Source organism: Taudactylus pleione, unplaced genomic scaffold, assembly GCF_031769625.1.
Source record: "Taudactylus pleione unplaced genomic scaffold, aTauple2 ptg000399l, whole genome shotgun sequence".
Taxonomy (NCBI): Eukaryota; Metazoa; Chordata; class Amphibia; order Anura; family Myobatrachidae; genus Taudactylus; species Taudactylus pleione.
The window spans coordinates 5,224,323-5,238,035 of NW_028284801.1; the positions used below are offsets into that span (position 1 = coordinate 5,224,323).

The 13,713-nt window shown below is 44.3% G+C and overlaps 1 protein-coding gene and 1 non-coding gene across 2 annotated transcripts in view; both read left to right on the forward strand.

The window, feature by feature from the left end:
- NDUFA7 (NADH:ubiquinone oxidoreductase subunit A7) overlaps window positions 1-13,713 on the forward strand; it is an 82,307-nt gene that overhangs the window by 33,991 nt on the left and 34,603 nt on the right. The gene's annotated exons all lie outside the window — the stretch shown is intronic.
- Window positions 10,896-11,077, forward strand: LOC148506647 (U2 spliceosomal RNA). Its single transcript, XR_015869767.1, has one exon. It is a non-coding gene; the product is annotated as a U2 spliceosomal RNA (small nuclear RNA).

A 13,713-nucleotide genomic window follows, 5' to 3' on the forward strand; every position in this document is an offset into this window, starting at 1 on the left:
AAGTTGACTTTGTGCTGCTTTACATTTCAGTACATGACCTGCCTTTGCCGTCTTGTAGTTAGTGCTAAGCTGACTCCCTCATTGAAAAGCTGACGTCCCTACAGCAAGCCTCCACACAAGCTGTCCAGAGCCTTGGCCGGTACAGCCCTCTGTCACTCACCCCTTACTAGCTGGAGCTACTTATTCATCAGCGATGCCCCCATTCCCTATCAAATTGCTGGGAGCTGTTGATGAATAAGGTACTTTTTTATGTTTCTCCCTCTCTCTACTATGATCTTCTGCTGTTAAAAGATATGCAAGTGCCACATATCAAATTAATCAGTGCATTCCAGGAAGTGTTTTTTTGGAACTGAGACCCATTTTCAGGCAAAAAAGATGCTTTGCGCAAGCCAAGTCTGACGGAACCTGGTGCACCGAGAAGGGTTGTTTTGCGAGACTACAGCAGTAGTGTATAAAGACACATCTGCAGTTTTCCTGACCTATTCTCACTTCTGCATCTTACATGTCTCATAGGTAAAAGAAATCCTCTGTTTCTCCAAAACACAGTATTCTTCAAACCATGGATTAGGCAGGTTATCAAGCCGAGTCGAATAGAAAATCCCCGAAATACACTGCAGACTTGGATGAGACCTCCCCAGCAGACCCTACTTTGACAGTGATGTTTTGGCCGTTATTATAAAACAAGACAATCAGAAATGAGAGCAGTCATTTGTGACAAGTCTGAATGAACTGAAATGGACCCTCTTGAATAGCAGATGGATGTAGTTTGCCAGCACCAAAACATTATAAAAAATGATCTTACAGATATGAAATCCAAATTTGAATCCTATAGAGACAGTTTGGAGGATATGGAAATTCGCAATATGCTAAATAATAATGTTAAAAATAATCAGGTGGTGACTGCTGCTTATTTAGAAAGTATATTTTTGCTATTGGTACCTGATCTAGTTTGATTTATACTTTTGACTACTATGGCTAGCTTGGGCCTTAATATACTGTGGTTTATGTCTGTTAAATTAGTTCTACAGCTTATTTTGCACATGTTATCTTGACAGCAGTCCAAGGAAGCATTTATTCTACTTTTCAATTATGTCCTTTTTGTGTTTTCCATTTTCCCATCAGTTTAAATTTTAGGTGCTCTTTTAAAAATTTTTTTAGAAGTTTACCTGATGCTCCAACCCTCGTACCACGGCTACAGACACTTGAGACTCCTGGGAAGAGTCAGGCTTACTAGGTAGTATGAACTGAGGTGGTTTTAGGAATGACCTATTCATGAAATATCACTGGCACAAAATAAAAGTAAATAGAATTTATTCAAGAACAATAACTGTATTGCAAAGTTCCACATTAAATCTCAATAACACAAAGTTCATGACATGCACTAACAGGTGCAAGGGTATGCCCCTGTGAGAAACAAAGTTCGAAGCACACACTGAACTATTGTGGGGTGAAACCCAGAATATGACACGAGGCTAGGGCCTCAGGATAGGATGGAGGTCAATAACAGAGTTGAGCCCTGTAGCGTGACGGAGGTCCGGAACAGGGTTGAGTTCTGAGATGTAACAAGATCCGGAACGAGGTTAAGTCCTGAGACGTAATGAAGATCTGCAACAAGGTTGAGCCCTGAGACGTGATGAGGGTCCGGAACTGGGTTAAGCCCTGAGACGTGATGGAGATCTGGAACAGGGTTGAGCCCTGCAGCAGCATGAAGGTCCGGAGCAGGGTTGAGCCCTGCGATGTGATGAAGGTCCAGAGCAGGGTTGAGCCCTGCGGCGTAATGAAGATCCGGGGCAGGGTTGAGCCCTGCAGCGTAATGAAGATCCGGGGCAGGGTTGAGCCCTGCAGCGTAATGAAGATCCAGGGCAGGGTTGAGCCCTGCAGCGTAATGAAGATCCGGGGCAGGGTTGAGCCCTGCAGCGTAATGAAGGTCTGGAGCATGGTTGAGCCCTGCGGCGTAATGGGGTTCCGGTAAAGATAGACTGTAACGGTGCAGTTGACAACTGTAGAAGAAGTAACCCCAGTGTCCGTATGAGTCAATAATAACAAGTAAACCAAATAGTGTAGCGTAGAATGGAGTAGTAGTAATAGAGCAGGATAACAACGGAAAGACAATGGCAACGCTGAGCTCAGTAGTGCAGCTGATAACCTGTAACAGAATTTGAACCGGAACACGAGCAGGAATGTAGCGAGGTCCACAGCATACACCAGGCACAGCGAGGATCTGGCAGGAGTCCAAGGAAGACCTGAAAGTAACGTTGCACAGACAATGAGGCATAGTTAGTAACAGGCTTTATACTAGAGGTCTGTGATCCATAGGAAGTTCAGAACATGTGACCCAAATACAATCGGGTTTGGAATAATAAGCAATCAAGGAATCCAACAACCTGACGACATCTAAGAAACAGATGATCACTTTAACTCTCTGCACACTGCATGTGATGAACGCCAGTAACCAGGATAGATCCTCCAACGACCACAATGGAACTTCGGCAAGTGTAGTTTATCTTTATGTACTGAAATAGTGAAAGTCCTGACACCTCGGTAATTTTTGGTTATTTATCATGCATGTATCTCCCCAGCCGTGCCTCTCTATGAAGAGAGTGCACTAGTAACACCTATACTTTCTTGCTTCGACCTGGTTTCCCCAGTGAGTACAAGTCATCTACTGTTACTTGTTAATTCTGGTATATATACAGTTACTCCCTCTGTGATCCTATCCCCCTCCCTCTCCCCTTGAAGGCAGTTAAACTGTTCTTTTTTTTTGTTTGTTTCATCAAAGGTACACATCTAACCTAACATGAGACTGAAAATATTTACCCTTAATGTAAATGGGCTTAAGTCCAGCCCAACAAACACGCTATGGCTATTTAATATTTTAAACATCAAAATCCTGACATTATCATTATTCAGGTAACCCAAAAGTGTGTAAGCAATACCCCCATGTTTACTATTCCTCAATGCCAGCTAAGCACAGAGGTACTGCAATATTAATACACTATAGCAGGGGTGGCCAACAAGTCAGAGGCAAAGAGCCCAAAAATATCTGTAGGTGCATTATGTCAAAAAGCTGAGAACATGCGTATGCAAAAATGGGTGTGGCCAGGTAGGCCACGCCCATAGGATGATGATTGAAGAAGTATGTAAAAGCACATGCACACAATCACCATGGAGGTAACTATTAAGGGGAAAGAAGAAGCCAGAACAATATAAAAACATTGAAAAAAAACAGATCCACATAAAATACACTGAAACAAGCCAAATCCACATAAAATACACTGCAAAAGCCACATACTCAAATAATACACTGAAAAAGCCACATCCACAAAAAATACATTTAAAAAAAAACAAAACAGATTCACATAATACAATCCAGCCCTCCATATGTCACTCCTGTCACCCTCATGTGTCACTTCAGTAGCCCCTCATGTGTCACAACAGCTTCCCTCCATATGTCACTCCAGAAGACCCTCGTGTCACTCCAGCTCCTCCCCTCTCTTCCCAGGCCACTCCAGTCCAGCCACCTTCCCCCTTACTCCCTCCCACTCCACAGGCCACTCCAGCCCCCCCACATGCAACAAATAAAATGAAAAAAAAAACCCATATACAGCTCTGTTGCGACTGTCTGTAACACGTAGGTAGGCTTCGGCGTCTGCGACCGCGTCCTCCTCGTGGCTGCAGATTCAGTCACAAGTTGAGCTCCGTCTCCTGTTTGCGGCGTCACATCACCACATCACCCATACATACCTCCAGGGAGGAGCAGACTGCTGCAATAAAGGACTAGCCTCCTCTGAACAGCTGCATGCTTATTAGAGAAGGCAGTCAGTGTCAGTCAGGGGAGCTGGCAGAGAACCCGAATTAGAACAACGGAAGAGACGCATGTGGCTCAAGAGCCACAGGTTAGCCACCGCAGCACTATAGGATTCCATTGACAATAGCTGACGTCATTTCTGATGGTCATTGTAGATGTTTTATTCTTTAAATCTAACCACTATTAACCCTATTTGCTTTTATTTACACTCCCAATGGAGAGCAGGGTGTTCTTTATACTGACATTATTTCAACATCTGGATAGGTCCCCCCCAGAGGCTTAAATACATTAGGCTGGGATTTTAATACCACCCTAGATTCGAAATTGGATTGGTCCTCCCCAAACAGTGCCTGTCCTAGCCATTCCGAAGCATTGTAAAGGATGCTCTCTCATATGAAACTTTATGACCTGTATGGAGAATTTTCTTCCTTACCACCAGGACCTATACTTACTATTTGAAACTAATGATTTGTAAAATTTTTCCTTGATTGATAGGGCCACAATGCAGGCCATTGTTGGGCACCAGATCGCCTCTGTCTCCTGAAGTTATGCTGCTGTAGATATGGAAATTAAAGTCGTGCACTTAGCTGCGACCCCCTATCACTTGTGATTAAATAAGACACTTTTTCTTGAACAGGAAAACATCCTCACAATATCTAAAACTATAGAGGATTTTGGCGTTACTAATGATACCCTTGATATGCCCCTGCTCCCCCATCTCTGGGAAGCGCACAAAGTTACTTTGCAAAGAGTCCTGATGGGATTATCAGTGACCCAAAAGAGAGCATATATAGCTTCCATTAATGAACTGGAGGACCAAATCCCTTTATCATCAACGCCATCCCTTTATCATCAACGCTATCCAAAAAAAAAGCGACATATCATATAATAAAAATGTTGTCTTTCGAGAGCCAGTTAACACAGATTCTGTCCAAATAGGTGGCTGTCACTTCTTTTGGCCTGACAGAGATACTATGTAAAAGGTGACGACATGTATTCCCTTTTAGCTCATGCCAAACGTACATGTAATAGGATTATTTCCCTTAAATGCCAAGATGGTGACATAATATGTAATCTGTAAAAAATGAAGTGCCAGTTTAAAGATTATTATGCCACCCTTTATAATCTTCAGCCCAATATTACTGACTCCCAACTGCTTAAGCAAAAAATTCAAACTAAGCTCTTGCAACCTACCCCAACTCTCCTCTGCCCAAGCTGCAAAGATATTACGGTAGAAGAGCTTGAAGATGCAGTCAAACAGTTGCAGCATTCATGGGCTTGGGAACCTAATGGTACCCGGCTGTATACTACAAAAAATGTATGGGCCCCTTTGTTTCTATGCTCTTGGGTCTCTTTAACTTATTACTTTAAAGTGATAAGTTTGATAAGTCGCACATCTGCTAATAAAAGTAATTTCCTCCCTAGACTTCTTTATCTTTGGCAAACTCTTCCTATCCCTATTCCGATAAAAATTCTTAGAAATCTTCAAAGGTCTCTTATGAACTTCATATGGCTAACGAGTCCGAGAGTTCAAATGACAGTCTTAGAGAGTAATCACTCTGGCGGTACATGCATCCCAAAGTTGATAACACATTATGCCACATATCTAACTCAATGTGTCCTACGGTACTCCCTTCCACACCACAGAGAGTGTACCATGATAAAAGCAGATGCCCTTACACTCTACTTGCCATATAGTTTACTATGGTTGCCACACTGCCAAGGAAATATGATCTCCACTGTAAGCATCATCATGGTCTTGCTATGAAATAATCCGGCCTTCTCATCTGGATTAGACCATAAACCCTTTTATACTGTAATGGGACAAATCATAATGTTCTCCTTCCACTTGATCTAGCCCCATTCCGGTCATTCTTTGAGTTCACTAGACTTTTTTCAATCTTTCCCTCCTGCACACAACTTCTTTCCAATATTTGCAGCTTTGTAATTTCTACTCTGCACTGCTCGGTTGGGAAATGCCCCGCTGAATTCTCTTTTAGAGTCACTGTGTTGTCCTAGTCATACATCAAAGATGCAGATTTCTACAGTCTGTCAGTTGTTATTGTCTCACCTCCAGCAAACTTAAGGAGGCCCATGAATTGACAATGGAGATGGATGCAGGGGAGACGTGCTTTATAGTACCCATCTATCACATGCATGCCACAATTTGCTTTGCTTTGATGCTTTCTGCCACTGGGTAGATTCTGTAACTAACTTATCTTATGTGCTGCTATTTGTATAACTCTCTTCCTCTATGTCATACTATATATGAACCTGTAACTCTGTAAGCATTTTACCATGGTTTTTGCCTTGCTTCCAGCTGGAAAACATTCACTAAAAACACTGTACAACAAATTAATACTTTTAATTTGTTTCCTTTCTAAAAAATAGTCATACATTACTAATTTGAGGTCAAGAAAAACTAAAATGATTTCAGAATGTTTTTACTAGCTCTATTTTTTGAGCTACACTACTTGCACTATACTGTATGTACATTAGTAATATAGTCATAGTGAAAAGCTATTTTAAAATAATCTGATATTTTTTGATAGAAAATAAATAACAGTTGTTTTAATTCAATCAATCACAAATAAGAACACAAAACGAAACAAACACACAGCATACGAAACAAACACACAGCATACGAAACAAACATACAGCATACGAAACAAACATACAGCATACGAAACAAACATACAGCATACGAAACAAACATACAGCATACGAAAGTACTATCTAATATAGTGGCCTATTCATGGGGGTGCTTTCTCTTTGCTTGTCGCTTGTACGCCTCTTCTGGGGCATCTCTTGTCACTGTCCAACAGTAGTGATTCACCTGCCCTGATATCTTTGTTCCATTGCTGAAATGTCTTGGTGGAATCGCTCACTATGCTTGTCACTCAGTGCACCACAGTTATCTTGTGTGGGTAATCCCGTGAATCACATACATTTGAATAGGGGAGGGGACAAATAACTGATTCATTTAATTGGGTCATTAGGCCCCATCCCCTCTGCGCGGAACGCAGATTGCTGGTAAGATTCTCTCCATTCTGCCCACTTCACTAGGAATACCCCTACATCGTCATAAATAGGCTATATCTCGGAACTCAGAGCTAACAGAGTTTTAAATGTCATATTCATTCTTTGCATGCTGAAATCAATTAGAAGTAACTGTTTTCATATCGGAAACATTTTCATTGTTGTGCAGTGAAATCAGGAAATAAAAATGTGAACCTTAAAGTAAAATGCTTGTTAAAAAACCCTTATATTGTAAAAAAATTATTAAAAAGATATCTTGTAGGGGGGAGACATTATCAAGGGTAATGCCAGGTAGGAGGGTACAGTAGTCTTGGTGAGAGAGTAGATAAGAATAAAAAGCATTTTTTAGCAATATTTTGAAGGTAAAGATGACGAATGTGTGAAAAACTGGTTGTTAATATCCTTTGGATCCCCTTTCGTACTAGCACATGGGCAGTCTGATGGCAATTCATGCACATTAAGGTCGATGGGTCTGTACCCGGAAGCAAAGTGATAGTAGTAGCTATTAGTTTGCTATAAAATTGTTGCTGGAATGGACTTTAATTGGAGCCTGTGTTAATATTTATTTTCACTATGCGAATTTACACAATAATATCTCACCACCACCCCATTACAACAGAGCATTGTAAAAATATGCCCAACAGTGTTTCGAATTGGAGCCAGGAAGCTCCAATACTGTCTCATCTGACTACAAAACCACATCTAACATTTTAGCTCTGTCAATCTGATGCTTTCTGGAAAACTCTACGTGAGCTTTGATGTGTTTTTTTCCTTTGTAATGCATTCTTTCTAGCTACAATGCCATACAGGCCAGTTGTATGCAGAGCTCTTGATATGGTTGATTGGTGCATGTCACTCCAGTCTCAGCCACTGGACTCTATAGTTCCTTCAAAGTATTAGTTGGCCTCTCTGTGGCTACCCTCACAAGTCTCCATCTTGCTCTGATGCTGAGTTTTGAGAGTTATTTTGTAGCCTTTATTGTGCAGGTATATAACTTTAATTTCTCTTTCATCCACTAGGGGACACTAGAGGTGCTTACGCTGGGGTATAGAGGCGTGGATATCTGGAGCTGGCACTTTAAATAATTCAGAAGTGTGAAGCTCCTCCCCCTCTATCCCCCATCAGCCCCCAGTTTAGAAAATGTGCCCTTGGAGCTGGTCACTACATGCTGTGCTCCAGCAATACATTTGATTTTATTTTATTTAGGTTATTTATTTTTAATGCATCTTTTACACTTATTCGGTATCCTTCGCCACCTCTCTAAAGGTGGGGTCCGGGTACCTGGCGACCTGATCTTTAGCGATCAGGAAGGAGTGCACAGTGTTTATGCTAAAAGCAACTGACAGCTCCTTACCGCCAAACAGCACATCTCTCAGCAAGAAGATCTGCTGTGGCACAATAGTGTCACTGGAGGAGAGTGCTGACAAGCTGCCGAGAGAGACCTCCAGGGGAGCGCAGTGAGTATGTACCTGCGCATCCCCCAGCTCCCACCCCGCTGCCCAGCGCTTTTACTATGAGGCTGTGTTACACATGACGCTCAGTGCTGCTCCCAGCCACAACCCTCAGTTCCTGTGGTCAGTGCGAACGGGGCTGACATAGAGTAACGGCAGAAGCCATGTTGGGAGCATGAGGCTTTGAAAAAGGGGGCGGAGCTACAACAGCGCGGGCTCTCTCTCTCTCTCTGTTATAAGCGGCACAGAGCTGTAACAAACAGCGTGTCTGCCGGGTTATTTAATGCCTGCATCTCTCCCTTGGAGCTGAACCAGGGAGGAGCAGCGCGCACTCTCTCTCTGATCTAAGCGGCACAGAGCTGTCACAAACAGCGTGTCTGCCGGAGTTATTTATTGCCTGCATCTCTCCCTTATAGGTAGGGTGCAGTTGATTATACAGAAGGCTCCTGCTTCCAGCATCTGAATGTATAGTGAGCAGGGGGATCTAATCTGTGAACCTCCCCTGTTCCCAACATTAGCATTCTGTTTTATCCACGATGTTACTATGTGTATGTGTGAACAGTGTGTGTATAAATGAGGCAGACTTATGCTGGCCATACACTCTGCAATTATCGGGACGATCTGCCCGATATCGGCGGATCGCGCGATAATTGCAGCGTGTATGCGGGCGACCGAGGGTTAAATATTGCTCGGTCGGGCATGCTGGATTGTCCAGCATGCCCGTCCGATGCGATATTTACCCGGGAAACTGTCGGCCGCATCGGGCAGTGTATGCCCAGCGCGGCCGACAGACAGACATTTCCTGTGTTCCTTCCTACGGAAGGAGCAGGGAAATGTCTCCTCCCCTGGGGGTGGAGCGCGGATGTCGGGCTATACACTGTGAGATTTCTCTCACAGTGTATGCTGCGGACATCTGCGGCTGGCAGCCAGCCAGATAAAATGTCTGTCGGTCTGACGGACATTTTATCTGGCAGTGTATGCCCAGCATTAAAGCTTCACAGTAGATGTTTGTTTGTTCTAAATGTAATAACAAACTAAGCCTGGCTCCTCATTAAGCTCAAGTGAGAGAAACCTACTGGAAAAAAATGTTTTAAATTATAATGCTGCTTCATAGTGCTGGGGTCGTGGGTGCGGTTCACGACCATGGCTGTATCAGTGTGGAGTTTGTATGTTCTCCCCACTTTAGTAATAGACCCTACCGCGGCTATCTCTGCCTCACCTACTCCTCCATGGGCCGTTGACATGGTAGGAGTTATGGCGGACTTATCGTCAGAGTTGGCTAAGGCTCATAGGTCTCAACCTCCCTGGATAGCAGGGTTAACAAATCTCTACACAGCCTGGTACTGGTTATAGGTGCCGCTGCTACTATACGTTCCACTGCCTACCAGAAACCTATTGAAAAACATCCTCTTACGACCGTACTCCAGCCAGAGTAGTCGGACGAGGAACTCCTCACATATGAGGATACGAAAGGTGAATTGGAAGAACTTTTGGAATGGTACTGCACCTTAAGATTTACAATCCACCTCTACGGTGGTGGAACCCATGATTCTGGCGGTTAGGCAGCTCCTTAATCTACCTGATACATTTGAAAACCGTCCAAAGCGGTCGGCTATTTTTTTTATTTTTTTTTCGTTCCCGCAGCTTCAGAAACAGTTTTCAGTGGCCTGAAAACGGACGGATAGGAGGCGTCGCTGCCCATCCGGCTATTTCCATCACCCAGGTTGGAAAAGTGGGAAACACTGCCTCATGTTTAGGCGTCTGTTTCTCGTCTTTTTAAGAAAACTACGCTTCCTGTTCCGGGGCTAAGTTACTTAAGGGCCTTCCTGATTGTAAGTTGGAAACAACTCTACAATCTATTTATACATACTGCAGCGGTAGCTCAATTTAGGCCTACAATTGTTAGCGCCTGGGTTAACAAAGCTGCAACTTGCTGGGCAGATGATTATAGTCCAGAGGGGGAGGAGCTCTGAGTTACGTCTACTGGCAGAACACATCCGTGAGTCTGCAGTGTTCCTGGACGAGGCTTCCAGGGAGATCAATCAGATCAGTACTCGGATATCCGCTTCTGCTATTTCTGTCCGCAGAGCTCTCTGGTTCTCCCAGGAGAACTTACACTGGACCCTCATTTCATTCTTTTCATGCGCCACTGCCCTTTCGTGGTAGAGCCAAGTTGCTCCCACGCAAGCAAGGGGTGACAGAGGTAGAGATTGGCCACATACAGCTGCATGGTGACAGGAATAGAATCTAGCTAAGAAACAGGCGGCATGACGGTCTTCCGTCCCACTTTGGATCTCCTGCAGTGAGAGCTCGCTAACAGACATTCACACAGGGCCAGGATTCTGCGGGACGGTATCCAGTCTCTACACATTTAGACGGGGCTAGTTCCGGTTCCAGTGTATCAACGAGGTGGGAGGTTTTACTCAAACCTCTTTGTGGTGCCCAAGTCGGATGAATCAGACAGGCCCATCTTAACCCTGAGATCCTTAAATGTATCTGACTATGTATAGTTTCAATATGGAGTCACTTCAGTCTGTCATTGCGAGCTTGGAACCAGAGGAGTTCCTAATTTCCTTGGATGTTCGCAACCTTGCAAGATCGCTTCTCGGCCTTTTGGCTAAGATCAAAGGTAGTATCTGTTCTTATCAGTTTAATATCTCATACGGCCCCTGTCTGGGTGCCATATATTAAATGGATTGTTTGAACAGGAAGATGGAAGAAGAGCTTGCTCTATGCATTGACCTGGTTTTGGAATACTTCCAAGACCGGTGCACACTTTGGTCGTCAGGAGTGAACATAATTCCTTATTTGGACGACCTGTTAATCAAGGTTCCATCGGAATCTCTTCTCTTACACTTCTCTGTCATATTATACTTTAATACTAACGGTTGGATAATCAATTTCAAGAAATCCAATCTCAGTCCGGCCAGAGACTCCAGTTTATGGGGATGATCCGGTATACGGTATTACACAGGATTTTCCTTCCGGATGACAAAGCTTGGGATATCCGGCTGCTGGTTCAGCTAGTCCTTAGACTGAAGAGGGTGTCCTTGCTTCTTTGTCTGCGTCTCTTGTGGAAGATGGTAGTTGCTTTCAAGACACTACAATTCGGACGATTCCAATTCCGAGTGTTCTAACCAGTCCTGCTATCACGGGTCAGGATCTCACCTGAATCTACATCGACTAATCCGTTTGGCTCAGGCCACCAGGGTAGCTCCCCTCTGGTGGGTACAATCCCATTCGGAGTATGGAATTGGATAATAGTGACAACGGACGCCAGTCTCCAAGAATGAGAGCAGTCATCCTCTACTATCATTTCAGGGTCAATGGTCCACACAAGAAAGACAGTGGCCCATAAGTGGGTTAGAACTCACAGTGCTCTGTTAGAAGCAGCACAGTTGCTAAGGCCTATTCCGGTAAGAGTTCAGTCAGAAACGCGACGGCCGTCACTTACATCAACCTCCAGGGAGAAACTCAAGTCACATAGCCATGTGGGAAGTCTCTCAGATTTCCCGGCGGGCTGTGAGTCAGTCAGTAATTCTGTAGCCAGGATAGCCATCCTAGAGCATGGAAGCTTCACCCAGACGTGTTCCATGCATTAGTACATCAATGAGATCGTTCTCAAGTGGACTTCATGGCATCTAGTTTGAATCCTGAGCTCCCAGCATACATGTCAAGTACTAGGGACCCGCAGGCGAAGGCTGTTGACACACTCTCACAGTTCCGTCGAACTATGACATTTACTTGTTTTCTCCGATCCCTATAATTCTTCATCTAAATAGGTAGAAACTCAAGTCGGCCTTAAACTTTCTTGGGGCTACAAACTGGCCTCAGAGAAGTTGGTTCTCGGATCTTTGGTCCCTCCTAGCAGATGTCCCATGACCTCTTCCTTTTCGCCTGGGTATTCTGCTTCAGGGTCTTTTTCATACACCCCAGATTAGCGCAATTGTGTTTATGGGGTGGCTCTTGAAACTGATATCTTAAGACACGGAAGCATCCCAGACTCGGTTATCCTATATAGGCTTCACGACAGGAACCTGGTTTTGGCTGCACATTATCATCGTACCTGGCATTCTTCTATAACCGGTGTATAGGTCAAGACCTTCTGTCTAGGACTTCCGGTTTTCCTGTTTTTCTCCAAACCGGATTAGAGTCGGGCCTGCGCTTTGGGATTTTTAAAGGTGCAGGTTTTTTTTTTTGGTTTTTTTTCTGCTTGTTCCATTTTCTTTCAACGCAAGTTGGCCCCCATACCTGTCGTGCTGACGTTCTTCAGGAAGTTTTGAGTGTGCAGCCACCTTTTTTGTACCACTTACAGCTCCCTGGGACTTAAATTTGGTACTTTTATATCTTCAGTTTTCCATCTTGGAACCTATTTAGGAGGTTGGTATTAGTATTTGTCTGGGAAGACTGTCCTCCTCCTGGCTTTGGCTCGCAGAGTTCCGGAATTGGAGGCTCTGTCCTATAAGCTGCCTTACCTTGTCTTTTCATGTTGATGGGGCGGAACTCAGGACGGTAGCCGTTTTCCTTCCTATGTCGGTGTCGGCTTTCCACATAAACCAGCCTATTGTGGTGCCTTTTTTGATAGAGGACTCGGGTGTTTCCTCTACTCTTGATGTGGTTTGAGCTTGCCGCATCTATGTTGCTCGGATTGGGTCCTCCGCTAGTCCGAGTCGGTTTTTGTCCTCTATGATGCTGTTCGGAGCAGTTGACAAGCAGCCAAACAGACATTGGCTCGTTGGATCAGACTGACTATCCGTCAGGCTTATGATCGTCAGCATCCTGTGTCCATTCGACTCTTTCCACATGTTCTGTGGGTGTGTCGTGGGCACCTGGGAGGTGTGCCTCCACTTACAATTGTGCCATACGGACACTTGGTTATCTGTTCACCCTTTCTAACGTTTTACGAGTTGATGCGGCTTCTGCATCAAGTTTTGGCTGCATTGTTCTGCAGGTTCCTCAGAGCGCTCCCACCCGTGGGGTAAACTTTGGGACGTCCCCAGCGTAAGCACCTCCAGTGGCCCCTAGTGGATGAAAGAGAAAATGGGATTTTGGTACTTACCGGTAAATCCTTTTCTCTGATTCCACAGGGGACACTGGACGCCCACCTCAGCACTCTTTGCCTGCCTGATCAGTTAGTTTCATATGTTGTTGTGTGATCTTCTCTCCTTTTCACTCCTGCTGTTCTCCATCTCCTCTCTGTCTTCATTTTCTAAACTGAGGGCTGATGGGGGATAGAGGGGGAGGAGCTTCACACTTCTTAATTATGTAAAGTGCCAGCTCCAGTTATCCACGCCTCTATACCCCAGCGTAAGCACCTCCAGTGTCCCCTGTGGAATCAGAGAAAAGGATTTACCGGTAAGTACCAAAATCCCATTTTTCTTACAATGCTCATTGTTCATTTCTTCTTCGGGTTCC